General features: G+C 25.9%; 1 long non-coding RNA gene across 1 annotated transcript in view; it reads right to left on the reverse strand.

Annotated features, from left to right (window-relative positions):
• Positions 1-4,686: 4,686 nt before the first annotated feature.
• LOC126470140 (uncharacterized) overlaps positions 4,687-12,883 on the reverse strand; it is a 267,886-nt gene continuing 259,689 nt past the window's right edge. Inside the window, exon 3 of the long non-coding RNA XR_007586138.1 lies at positions 4,687-4,825. This is a non-coding gene — a long non-coding RNA (uncharacterized LOC126470140). The remainder of the gene's footprint in view (positions 4,826-12,883) is intronic.

Here is a 12,883-nt window from a genome sequence, read left to right on the forward strand (position 1 = left end):
AGAATGATAATTGTTCAAATGAAAGTTCTTAGTTGAATACAATAAGATAATACCATTATTGGGGCAATTTTTTGTCATGTTATTAGTGTTAAACAGTTATTTCATCTCGAAGCTCCTATTCCTTCTGGAAATCAGAAATGAGAGGGTGCAGCCCCAATTTTCAGTAATAATCTAGATCTAATTATTATTGAGGGAATAAATTCTATTTCTCACTTTACTGGATACTTTATTTGAATCAGCAAAATTGAAAATAATTGTATTGTCGATGCTATTGCTTGGACAATAAAATATTTAATTGATGGCTTATTTATTATTATATTTTTATTTCTTGTTAGGAGTGAAATAAATGAAAGTAAGTTGATCTCAAGTCCTATTCAAACACAGAATCAGGAGTTTGATGCCATGGACAGGAATGTTCCTATCATTAATGTTGATAGGAAGAGAAGTTTTGAAGAGTTGTTGGTCATTAAAAAGGAGAGGATTGAAATCTCTATAATAGGGGTATGAACCCATTAGCTTGTTTAGCTTACCTTTTTACATTAAGGTGTATGATGCACGTTAGATTTTCATACTAAAACAGGTAGTTGATTTCTGTCTTATGTAATTTTTAATGAAGGTAATTTTTATTTACTAGATTTACCCTATCAAGGTAACCCTTTAATCAGGCACTTCTTTTATATTTAATATATAAATTAAATTTTTTTTAAATTGTTTATGTATTATTTTGGTTATTTTTAATTAATTTATCTCGATTCGGATAATTTGAATATACAAAAAAATATATATATATATATACTTTATATATATATATGTACTTTGTATTAAATTATACTTTATATTAACATAACTCAAATATTAATTAGTTAATTAATTAAATTACAAAGAATTATATCTAATTATATTATTATAATTAATATAATGATTTATATAAATATATTATATTATATTTGATTTCGTTAATTATAATTATTATATCCAATTATAATAATATTTTATATTAAATTACATATTGTTATATAACTTATAACATAATAACCTATTTTAAGCTAAAAACATAAGTAGCTATAATACTGGGTAAATAAATGTAGTAAAATAATTGTTTAATAATAATAAAATAACATTTTAGATATTTAAATGTAATTAAATGTAATATATTAATATAACTTTAATATAACTTGACAAAGCACCATCAATCTTACACCAAACATTAATTCTTTCATTAGCATTTACACGTCTTCTGTTTCTCGTATACAAAGAAAATGGTTTATCAGTATGTACAACAGCTGTACCATAATCCCTATCACCTTGTACACCAATAGAAAATGTACGATAGGAAACAATGTCTCTGTCATAGTACGATTCCAATCCTAGTAATGCTTTATCACTACCTCGTACTATAGCAAGAGTTAACCATGCATTACCAGGAACAACTTCTGTAGTAGTACATGAAAAGTTAATCTTGCATCCAACAAATGTGATAGGTCCAGTCAGTAACTCCTCTTGAGAAACATTGCTTGGAACAAAACTAAAAGTGTCCACTGTTTTATACACTGGAAGTCTGCTCCTCCTTGTGTATCTTCTGCGGCGGTACGGCATGGCTGTGTGCTTCGTGCGGCTGCCTCGAGTCGAATGAGTCTGCTGCTGCCTCGAAACAGGATGTACTTCCTGCCCCCCACCAGGCGCGCAGCGACAGGCCCATTCAAGAGCGCGCCTTATCGGCCGCCGGAAATGACTTGCAAACTTGATTTTAGCCCGCCGCGAGCCTAGTAATACTAGGGCTCGCGGCACCTCTCTCTCACACACTCCACAGCGCTCTCTCTCGCACACTCAAGGTCACGCGCCACTTGGTCACGTGACTTGCACAGCAGCAGTACAAGTCACACAGCCATTACATTTAATTACATTGAAATATCTAAAATGTTATTTTTTTATTATTATTATTATTATTATTATTATAATTATATATATATATATTTATTACATGTATTTCTATTCACTAATAATAAAGAAGTTAATTTTATATTAATAACATATTACTTTAAATAACATAATTGTTTAAAATATTCTTGCTTGTTTATTCACTTTTTCTTCGTATTATATGTAAGTTTTGTTAAACTAAATGTTTTTTTTGCAGTAATTTGATATAAATCATTTAGTTTAACAAAACTTACATATAATACGAAGAAAAAGTGAATAAACAAGAAAGAATATTTTAAACAATTATGTAATTTAATGTAATATGTTATTAATATAAATGTTTTTTTTGCAGTAATTTGATATAAATCATTTAGTTTAACAAAACTTACATATAATACAAAGAAAAAGTGAATGAACAAGCAAGAATAAAACTTTTGGAAGCAAAAATAAGAAATTTGAAAATTTATAAGATTAAGAAAAAATAAAAGATACTAATATTTAAAGAAAAAAAGAAAAAGAACACAAAAAAAGAAACACATCCCTGTATGATCACAACAACTTCTCTATCATATATAAATAAAGATTATAATTCAACATGTATACCAATAAATGTATTATATTCTTTCTTATTTAATCTTTCTATTCACTAATAATAAAGAAGTTAAACTTAATGTTTATTTAATCTTTCTATTCACTAATAATAAAGGTAGATTAAATAATATAATAAATATATTATAAACAATTATGTAATTTAATGTAATATGTTATTAATATAAAATTAACTTTATATTAAATTAACTCAAATATTAATTAGTTAAATAATTTAAATATATAGAATTAAATCCAATTATATTATATAAATTCATTATAGATATTTAAATGTAATATATTAATATAAATTATATGTATATATATATATATATATATATATAAAATAAAGTTTAATTCTTGCTGTGTATTCACTTTTTCTTTGTATTATATGTGAGTTTTGTTACACTAAATGTTTTTTTTGCAGTAATTTGATTTAATTATCAAGTGATATCGGATTTAGCAATTGATTTAGTATCAGCATAATTCGTGCCAGCAGCCATGGTTATACGATTGATACAAGTGAATATTATTGGTTAAAACAGTTGTTTAAATTTTTAGGGTTAAAATATAGATTTGTAAGGTGAAATGTTAAAATTTATTTATAACTCTTTTTATGATTCCGTGAAATTTAAATAATAAACTAGGATTAGATACAATATTATTTTAAATGTTAATTTTATTTACCAGGGTACAATTAGTTTTGGTCTTTAAACCCAAACAATTTAGCGGTATCTCATTCCATTCAGATGAACCTTCCCCCGTGATTGATAAAACACGATTTACTCTACTTAATTTATTTGTTTGTATATCTCCGTTATCAGAGAATCTTTTTAGAGTTATAATTCTCAAGATTTATAATTTTAAAATATTTCAGGTCAATGTGCCGCTTATTTTTAAGAGGATGTGGGTTACAATAGAATTTTGTTTATAACTGGTTTCATGGTGAAATACTGTTGATGAAGGTAGATTTGATAGTAATTTTATTTATTTAATTTAACTGATATTGGCTCTGTGGTGTGTACACATCACCCATAGCTCTCATTATTGATTATTATAATTTATTATTTAAAGGTAGTTTCAATTTAGATGAGATAAGTCATAACATAGTAGATGTCCTGGAAAGTGTATCTAGGAAGAATTTCAAGATATAACTTATTAGTAAAGTGTTTCATTTACACTGAAAATTTTTCTGTGCAAATCAGGATATCTTGATGATTTATTTTATTATAATTATTTTTTGTTTGTTTAATTATTTAATAAAAATAATTTTTTCGAATTTTGTCTTACTATATTTTGAAGAAATGATCTTTTGGATAATAGTTTATTGGTAATGTAATTGTTTTATGAAATATTATTTTAGATTTTAAAAAGTAGATTCTATATATTGTACCTTTTGTAACAGGGTTTATCAAAATTTTAGTATTTACTTTACTTGTCTCGATTTGGGTCTATTTATAAATATTTTAGAGTTAATGTATCATAATTATTATTAAATTATTTATAGAAATGAGATGTTAATCGTTTCCCAAGATATCTAGTTTCTTAAGAAAAAATTTAATTTTTTGAAGTTAATCGTTTTTACTTTACTTTTTTAGCATAAATATTAACTTATTTATTCTTTAAGGGATAAGCATTGAAGTTAATAACCTATAATTTGTTTTATGAAATATAATAGTAAGCATTAAACCAGCTATCTTTGAGATTACATTTTAGTTCATTATTTTTTATTTTGATTTTATAATTATTCTATCTTTTTTATTAAGATTATTGATTTAATTTTAAAATTTTTGTCATAGTGATAGAGTTAGTATATTTATTTGTATATAATTTTTACCTTGTGAATTTATTATAAGGAACTAGGCAAAATTAATTTCCACCTGTTTATCAAAAACATGTCCTCTTGAAAATACTTTGAGGTCAGGCCTGCTCACTGAGCGGATTTTTAAAGAGCCGCTGTATTTTGACTGTGCAAAGGTAGCATAATCATTAGTCTCTTAAATAATGGCTGGAATGAATGGCTTGATGAGAAATCTACTGTCTCTTTTAAATTTTTGAATTTAACTTTTGAGTCAAAAGGCTTAAATTTTTCTTTAGGATGAGAAGACCCTATGGAGCTTAACATTTTACTCTTATATAGTTTTTTGTTTGTCTTTCTATATTTAATGATGATGATTTGTTGGGGTGATATGAAGAATAAATAAACTCTTCTTTATTATAGCATTTATCTATGTTTGTTGTTTTGATCCATAATTTATGATCATAGGATTAAGTTACCTTAGGGATAACAGCGTAATTGTTTTTGAGAGCTCATATCGACCTCGATGTTGGATTAAGAAAAATTAATTAGGTCGGTTCGACATTTATATTCTTACATGATCTGAGTTCAGACCGGCGTGAGCCAGGTCTGTTTCTATCCTAAGACTATTAATTCATATGAGTACAAAAGGACCATATGGTTGAAATATTTTTTATTTTATTGATTAATATTAATTAGATTACTATTTTCACAGTTTAATGTGTTGAATTTAGAATTTATTTATGTAGGTTTTTTCTAGAAATATTATTGATACTTTATGATTTATTTATGTTTATTTTGAATTTTCTTTTATTAGTTATTTGTGTTTTAATTAGTGTTGCTTTTTTAACTTTATTAGAGTGTAAGGTTTTAGGTTATATCCAAATTCGAAGGGGTCCAAATAAAGTAGGATTTATAGGGATTCCTCAACCCTTTAGTGATGCTGTTAAGTTAATTTGTGAGGAGCAGCCAATTCCTATTATATCTAATTATTTACTTTATTATTTTTCTCCTTTTTTTAATTTAATAATTTCCTTGGCTGTTTGAGAGATTTTCCCTTACTTAACTTATATATGTTCTTTTTCTTATGGGTTTTTGTTTTTTTATGTTGTACTAGATTAGGTGTTTATACCGTTATAATTGCTGGCTGGTCTTCTAATTCAAATTATTCTTTATTAGGTTATCTTCGTTCTGTTGCTCAAACAATTTCATACGAAGTTAGTTTGGCTTTAATTTTATTATCTTTGATTATTTTAATTGATGGTTTTAACATGTTTGATTTTATAAATTATCAGCTATATTGTTGATTTATTATTTTTTCTTTTCCTTTAGCTTTAGGTTGTTTTGCCTCTTGTTTAGCTGAAACTAACCGTACTTCTTTTGACTTGGCTGAAGGTGAATCTGAGTTAGTTTCAGGTTTTAATATTGAATATGGTGCAGGCGGGTTTACTTTAATTTTTTTAGCTGAGTATACTAGAATTGTCGTTATAACATTATTATTAGCTTTAATTTTATTAGGCAGTGATTTTTATTCTTTTATATTTTTTATTAAACTTGCTGTTATGTCCTTTGGTTTTATTTGAGTTTGTGGTACATTACCACATTATCGTTATGATAAGTTAATGTACTTAGCTTGAAAAAGTTTTTTGCCTTTATCTTTAAATTTTTTTTTCTTTGTTGGTTGAAAGATTTTATTTATTCCATTTATTTAGTGAAATTTTTTAAGAAAAGTTTATAGAAGAGTTAAACTTCTAGTTTTATGTTTTCATAACATATACTTTTCCTAAGCTAATTAACTTATAATATCTTAACTAGTTTATCTCATGTGTTTGCAACATGAACATTAATTAAGAAGTATGTAAAGTAGATATTTTTTAAGATTTGTTCTGTTAGAATATAAGGTTCTTCAACAGGTCGTCTACCAATTCATGTTAATAAGCATACAACAACTACTATAATTCAGAATAAAATCTGATTAATAGGATAGAATTGAATACCTCGGAATGGTGTTTTATTATAAAATGGTATAATTATTAAGATTCTAATGGATAAGAATAATGCAATAACACCTCCCAGCTTATTAGGGATTGATCGTAGAATTGCATATGCAAGTAAGAAATATCATTCTGGTTGAATATGAACGGGGGTTACTAATGGATTAGCAGGCACAAAATTATCTGTATCCCCTGGGAGGTAAGGATTAATCAAGCACAATTTAATTAATAATGATGGTTTTAATACAAATGTAATAGAATCCTTGAAAGTAAAGTATGGGTGAAATGGAATTTTTTCAATATTTCCATTTGGGCCTAAGGGGTTTTTAGACACTGTTTGGTGAAGAAAGAATAAATAAATTGCTGCTATTACAGCAATAATAAATGGTAGTACAAAATGGAATGTAAAGAATCGATTTAATGTTGCATTATCAACAGCAAACCCTCCCCGCACCCATTGAACTAAATCTGTTCCTAAATATGGAATTGCTGATAATAAATTAGTAATTGCTGTCGCACCTCAAAATGATATTTGACCTCAAGGTAAAACGTATCCTATAAATGCAGTTGCTATAACTAACAATATAATTACTGTACCAATTATTCAGGTGTGTATGTATATGTAAGATCCGTAGTAAATTCCTCGTCCTACATGTAAATAAATACAAATAAAAAATATAGAAGCTCCATTTGCATGTAAGGTTCGAATAATTCAACCATTATTTACGTCTTGGCAGATGTGAACTAACCTACTAAATGCTATTTCAATATTTGATGTATAATGTAAAGCTAAAAATAGACCAGTTACAATTTGAATTACCAATCATAACCCTAGTAGAAACCCAAAATTTCATCAAAATGAAATATTTGTTGGTGCGGGTAAATCTACTAAAGAGTTATTAAAGATTTTAATTAAAGGATGTCTTAATCGTAAGATTTTATTCATTAGTAAATTATCTTATTTTACGAATATGTCCCTGGTTAATATTAGTGATTTTAACAACTGCTAATAGTGCTAAAATTAAATAAATTATAATTATTATTATTGTGATAATGAATGTTGCCCTATTATATAATTTTTCTAAAGATATTGTTATTTCTTGATAATTGATTAAATTATCAATATTTATAGTTTCAGTATTCTTGAAAAAGTCTATAAATATTGTTATATCTAAAATAATTAATGTTGATATAATTAATACTTATATTATTAAGGTAATAATTATCGTAATTGATTTAGGTTCAAATATTTCGTTTGATGCAATTCTCGTAATATAATTAAATAGAACTAATATACCACCAAGAAACGTTAAAAATAAAATATATGGTAATCAATATCTTTCCATTATTGATCCTGTTATTAGTCCAACTAGAAAAGTTTGTAGGATAATGATAAGCATTATTGATATTGGGTGTCTTAATTTAATAAAATTAATATTTATTGCGTTTGATAGTGATATAATTATTATTTTGATCATTTGAGGGGTTAGTTTGTTAAATATATCGGTTTTGGAGACTGATGATGAAAGCTTTTTCACCTCTGAAGTTTTAAAAATGGGGGCTGGACATATTTCCGGTTCAGAAGACCGGAGTTTTTTTAAACTATTAAAACTAATGTTTATAGTCTCTGTCTTTACTTCTTTATTGGTTTATTTTGCTGGTGTTTATGTTTTTTCTTCTTAACATAAGCATTTATTAATGGTTCTTTTGAGATTAGAATATATTGTTCTTTCTTTATTTATATTAGTTATTGTTTTTCTTATTGAGTTTGATTATGGTTATTTTTCCCCTGTTATTTTTTTTGTTTCTGAAGGTGCTCTAGGTCTTTCAATTTAGTTTCAATAATTCGTTCTCATGGAAATCATCTTTTTAATTCTTTTGGTATCTTTATGTTAAAGTATTTATTTATAACTATTTTTTTGACTCCTCTTTGTTTGGTTAATAATTGTTGATGGTTGGTTCATTCTTTAATATTTGTGTCTAGTTTTGTTTTCGTGATTTGCGTTTATTCATATGCTGATTTGAATATAATTAGATATTATTTTGGTATTGATTATTTTTCTTTTAGTTTGATTTTGCTTAGTTTTGGAAATTGTTCTTTAATAATTACTGCTAGAGGTTCGGTTTATTTAAGTGCTTATCATTCAAATTTTTTGTCTTTATGGTCTTAATTTTAATGATTACGCTTTATTGTTCATTTGCTAGATTGAGTCTTCTTTCTTTTTATATTTTTTTGAGGCTGCATTAGTTCCTACCTTACTTTTGATTACGCCTACAGGCTGGTGTATATTTAATTTTTTATACTCTGGATGCTAGATTACCTTTATTATTAGTATTATTTAGGGTTTATGATTTTTCTAATACTTCATATTTTCCTTTATTGGTTGATTTTGTTTGTTATTATTTTATAGTTTATGTTTTTATAGATCTTGCTTTTTTAGTTAAGATGCCGATATTTTTGGATCATTTATGGCTTCCTAAGGCTCATGTTGAGGTTTCTATTTCAGGGAGAATGATTCTTGCTGTTGTTTTATTAAAGTTAGGTGGTTATGGTATTTTTGGTGTCATGAAGGTTATTTCTTATTTGGGTTTAAAGTGTAATTATTTTTGATTGTCTTTGGATTTATCTGGTGGGGTTATTGTTAGATTTATTTGTTTTCGTCAGGTTGATTTAAAGTCTTTCATTGCACATTCTTCTGTTGCTCATACTAGAATGGTTATTGGAGGATTGATGACTATGAATTGATGGGGTTGTATAGGTTCTGTTTCTTTAATGGTTGGTCATGGTTTATGTTCGTCTGGTTTATTTTGTTTATCTAATATTATTTATGAACGTTTAGGTAGATGAAGACTATTAATTAACAAGGGTATAATTAATTTGATACCAAGAATGGCTTTATGATGATCTAATATCATCTAATATAGCTGCTCCTCCTCCTTTAAATTTGGTAGGTGAACTTAGATTATTAAATAGGAATATGTCTTGATCTTCTTTTAGATTTTTTCTTTAATTTTTTTGTCTTTTTTTTTAGAGCTGTTTACACTTTATATATGTATTCTTATTCTCAGCATGGTACTTATTATTCTGGTGTTTATACTTGTTCTATTGGTTATTTTCGTGAATATCATTTTTTACTTTTACATTGATTGCCTTTAGACATTCTTTGTTTAAAGGGTGAGAATTTTTTTGTTTAGGTTACTTAAGTATTTTAATTAAAAATGTTGTTTTGTGGAAACAATGATATGAATTTATTTTATTTTCTATTTGTTCTTTGAGTTTTTTTCTCTATTTTTTTCTAGAACTATAATTTTTATTTTGGGTATTTATTATTTAATAATTGATTATAGAGTTTTCGTTGAATGAGAACTTTTTAATTTAAATGGTTCTATGGTTGCTATGACTTTAATTTTGGATTGAATGTCTCTTGTTTTCATGTCTTTTGTTATATATATTTCTGCTTTGGTTATTTATTATAGAGAGGATTATATGTCGGGAGAAAAGATTATAAATCGTTTTATTGTTATTGTTTTAATATTTATTCTTTCTATAGGATTGTAATTATTAGTCCTAATTTGATTAGAATATTATTAGGATGGGATGATTTGGGTTTAGTTTCTTATTGTTTAGTTATTTACTACCAAAATGTGAAATCTTATAATGCAGGTATATTAACTGCACTTTCTAATCGTATTGGTGATGTTGCTATTTTAATTTCTATTGCTTGAATATTGAATTTTGGTAGTTGAATTATATTTATTATTATGATTTTATTTTTAATTCGTTTGAAATAAAGCTTATTACTATATTAATTGTTTTAGCAGCTATAACTAAAAGAGCTCAAATTCCCTTTTCTTCTTGACTTCCTGCTGCTATGGCTGCTCCCACTCCTGTTTCTGTTTTGGTTCATTCTTCTACTCTTGTTACTGCTGGGGTTTATTTATTAATTCGTTTCAGACCAATATTTGATATTTATAATTGTGGTTGATTCTCACTTTTAATTGGTTGTATAACTATATTTATGGCTGGTTTGGGGGCTAATTTTGAATTTGATTTAAAGAAAATAATTGCTCTTTCTACTTTAAGACAACTTGGTTTAATAATAAGAACTTTGGCTATGGGTAATCCAAAACTTGCGTTTTTTCATTTATTAGCTATTGCTTTATTTAAGGCGCTATTGTTTATGTTTGCAGGTTCAATAATTCATAATTTAAAGGATTCTCAGGATATTCGTTTTATAGGTTCAATTGTTAATTTTTTACCTTTAACTTCAGTTTGTTTTAATGTTTCTAGTTTGCATTTATGTGGTATACCTTTTTTAGCAGGGTTTTATTCAAAGGATTTAATTCTTGAGACGGTTTGTTTAAGATGAATTAATTGTTTGATCTTTTTTCTTTATTTGTTTTCTACTGGTTTAACTGCTTCTTATGCTTTTTGTCTATTTTATTATTCAATATCTGGTGATAATAATTTTTATTCTAGATTTTCTTTTGATGATAAGAGATATTATATTTCGTTTGGTATAATTGGTTTATTGTTTGTTGCTGTTTTTGGTGGTAGCCTTTTGTCTTGATTAATTTTTCCTGTTCCTCATGTGATTGCCTTTCCTTATTATTTAAAGTTTTTAACTATTACTGTAGTTTAGATGAGATAAATCGTAACATAGTAGATGGACTGGAAAGTGTATCTAGGAAGAGTTTCAAGATATTACTTATTAGTAAAGTGTTTCATTTTCACTCAAAATTTTTCCATGCAAATCAGGATATCTTGATTCTTTAATTTATTATATTTTTTTTTGTTTGTTTAATTATTTAATAAAAATAATTTTGTCGAATTTTGTCTTAGTATATTTTGTAGAATTGGTTTCTTAGATAATAGTTTATTGGTAATGTAATTGTTTTATAAAATAATATTTTAGATTTTAAAAAGTAAATTTTATTTTTTGTACCTTTTGTATCAGGGTTTATCAAAATTTTAGTATTTATTTTACATGTCTCGATCTGGGTTGTTTTATAAATAACTTATTGTTAATGTATCATAATTATTATTAAATTATTTATAGAAATGAGATGTTAATCGTTTCCCAAGATATCTAGTTTCTTAAGAAAAAATTAAATTTTTCAGGTTAGTTGTTTTTATAGAACTTTTTAAGTATAAATTTTAACTTATTTATTCCTTAACGGATAAGCTTTGAAGTTAATAATCTATAATTTGTTTTATGAAATATAATAGTAAGCTTTAAACCAGCTATCTTTAAGATTACGTTTTGGTTCATTATTTTTTATTTTGATTTTATAATTATTTTAGGTTTTTTATTAAGATTATTGATTTAATTTTAAAATTTTTGTATTAATGATAGAATTAGTATGTATATTTGTATATAATTTTTACCTTGTGAATTTATTATAAGGAACCAGGTAAAATTTATTTTGCCTGTTTATCAAAAACATGTCCCCTTGAAAATACTTTGAGGTCTGGGCTGCTCACTGAGCGGATGAATTAATTGTTTGATTTTTTTTTCTTTATTTCTTTTCTACTGGTTTAACTGCTTCTTTTCTTTTCGTCTTATTTATTATTCAATATCTGGTGATAGTAATTGTTATTCTAGATTTTCTTTTGATGATAAGGGTTATTATATATCGTTTGGTATAACTGGTTTATTGTTTGTTGCTGTTTTTGGTGGTAGCCTGTTGTCTTGATTAAATTTTCCTGTTCCTCATGTGATTACCTTGCCCCATTATTTAAAGTTTTTAACTATTACTGCAGTTGTTTTAGGTGCTTATTTGGCTTATCTCATTTCCAATTTTGATTTTTCTCAAAATTTATTTTCTTAAAGTATACTTTCTTTTGTCTGATTTGCTGGTTCTATGTGGTTTATACCCTTTGTTTTAACAAAGTTTATTAGATATATTCCTTTAAAATTAGGTTATTATTCATCTAAATCATTTGATTATGGTTGAGGTGAATTATTTGGTGGTCAAGGTTTATATAGACTATTTCCACTCAGTGATAATCAATATCTTTCCATTATTGTTCCTCTTATTAGTCCAACTAGAAAAATTTGTAGGATAATGAAAGGCATTATTGATATTGAGTGTCTTAATTTAATAAAATTAGTACTTATTACGTTTGATAGTGGTATAATTATTATTTTGATCATTTCAGGTGTTAGTTTATTAAAAATATCGGTTTGGGGACCGATCATGGAAGCTTTTTCACCTCTGAAGTTATAAAAGTGGGGGCTGGACTTATTTCCGGTTTACAAGACCGGCGTTTTTTTTAAATTATTAAGACTAATGTTTATATTCTCTGTCTTTACTTCTTTATTGGTTTATTTTGCTGGTGTTTATTTTTTTTCTTCTAAACATAAGCATTTATTGATAGTTCTTTTGAGATTAGAATATATTGTTCTTTCTTTATTTGTATTAGTTATTGTTTTTCTTATTGAGTATGATTATAATTATTTTTTTCCTGTTAATTTTTTGGTTTTTTCTGTTTGTGAAGGTGCTCTAGGTCTTTCTATCTTAGTTTCAATAATTCGTTCTCATGGAAATGATTTTTTAAATTCTTTTGGTTTGTCTTTATGTA

Source organism: Schistocerca serialis, chromosome 3 (assembly GCF_023864345.2).
Source record: "Schistocerca serialis cubense isolate TAMUIC-IGC-003099 chromosome 3, iqSchSeri2.2, whole genome shotgun sequence".
In the NCBI taxonomy this organism is placed as follows: Eukaryota; Metazoa; Arthropoda; class Insecta; order Orthoptera; family Acrididae; genus Schistocerca; species Schistocerca serialis.